At 44.7% G+C, this 1,519-nt stretch overlaps 1 pseudogene; it reads left to right on the top strand.

Moving 5' to 3' along the window:
* Nucleotides 1-640: 640 nt before the first annotated feature.
* On the top strand, nt 641-786 carry LOC123457996 (annotated as a pseudogene).
* The last annotated feature ends 733 nt before the right edge of the window (nt 787-1,519 follow it).

Here is a 1,519-nt window from a genome sequence, read left to right as displayed (position 1 = left end):
CTTGTGTTCTGTGGTTTCTTCTATTTTCTTTCTTTTTTTTTTTTTTAAAAAAAGGGGGCTGTGACGTAGGCAGAAGGGCTCTTTAGCCACCTGCTTAGAGGGTTCTACCCAGAAAGGCAGAAGGGCCAGACCATGAAAGTCACAGTGTGAGGAGAAAGACAAGCCTATCCTTAAAAAAAAGAAAAAAAAATTTATTTATTTATCTATTAGAGACAGAGAGAGGGAGTGAGAATGGGTGCATCAGGGCCTCCAGTCACTGCAAATGAACTTTAGACCCATGTGTCACCATGTGCATCTGGTTTACATGGGACCTGGAGAATTGAACTGGGGTCCTTAGGCTTCAATCTCTCCAACCTGGTTTCTGCTATTTTTATTTTATATATATTTTTTCAAGATAGGGTCTCACTCTGGCTCAAGTAACCTGGATTTCAGTATGTAGTCTCAGGGTGGCCTTGAACTCATGGCGATCCTCCCACCTCTGTCTCCCGAGTGCTGGGAATAAAGGTGTGCACCACCACGCCCAGCTCTGCTGTTTTCTTGAGGAAAGCGCCATTTGCTTCCGAGGCTGTGTGGCCCAGAATTGAATCTTCTGTCTTCAGTGAGCTTGTTCATGAAAGAAAGACATTAAGAGTATCTTACAATCCCTGCCTGGCAGGTGAGACACCGTGACCAAGGAAGTAGTTTTCCCAGGGTGCACTGCAGATATGCTGGCCCTGGCAGTTTCTGCAGACGTGAGAAACTTGGGTGCATAATCTGTGGCAGTGGGAGACTGTTCACCCTCTCCCCTGGCATGGGGAGACGTTTACAAGACTTGGCATGATGATACAAGCCTAGAATCCCATCACTCAGGTGGCTGAGGCAAGAGAATCACACATTTGAGGCCAGACTGGGATATCACTACATCCTGTGTCAAAACAAAGCAGGGGAGATGGAGAGATGGCTTAGCAGTGAAGGCGCTTACCTGTAAAGCCAAAGGACCCAGGTTCCATTCCCCAGGACCCACATAAGCCAGATGCAGAAGGTGGCGCATGCATCTGGAATTCGTTTGCAGTGGCTGGAGGCCCTGGCACGTCCAATCTCTCTTTCTCCCTCACCCTTTCTCTTTCTCTCAAATAAATAAAAATATTTTTTTAAAAATCAGGTGCTCACAGACTCTCACTGCTGAGCCTGCCTGCTTCTCTTTTGAGTTCTAACTCAGAAGGTAACTTTTCCTCTTTTCTTCCTTTCTTACCTCTGGATATTAGTTAATATCCTAAACATGCTTTCCCTGACACTTGGGGCTTTTCCACCTTTTTCTCAAATCTCCTTTGCCTTGCTTAAAAAATAAAAATAAATAAGCTGTTAGAAATCTGAAAAATCATTAAGTCAGAACATGTTAGCATAGAAAACATTCAGAATAACAAGGTAGAGGGGCAATAAACGGGTGACATCAATTACTGACAAGATATCAATCAAATGAGTCCAAGTGACGGCAGGAAAGCTTGCCAGGGAAGATCAGTGGTCACCTCAGCAGCTTTCA

The sequence above is a fragment of the Jaculus jaculus genome, chromosome 1 (assembly GCF_020740685.1).
Source record: "Jaculus jaculus isolate mJacJac1 chromosome 1, mJacJac1.mat.Y.cur, whole genome shotgun sequence".
NCBI lineage: Eukaryota > Metazoa > Chordata > Mammalia > Rodentia > Dipodidae > Jaculus > Jaculus jaculus.
Note: the sequence above shows the minus strand (reverse complement) of the source record. Positions and strands in the feature narration are given on the sequence as shown.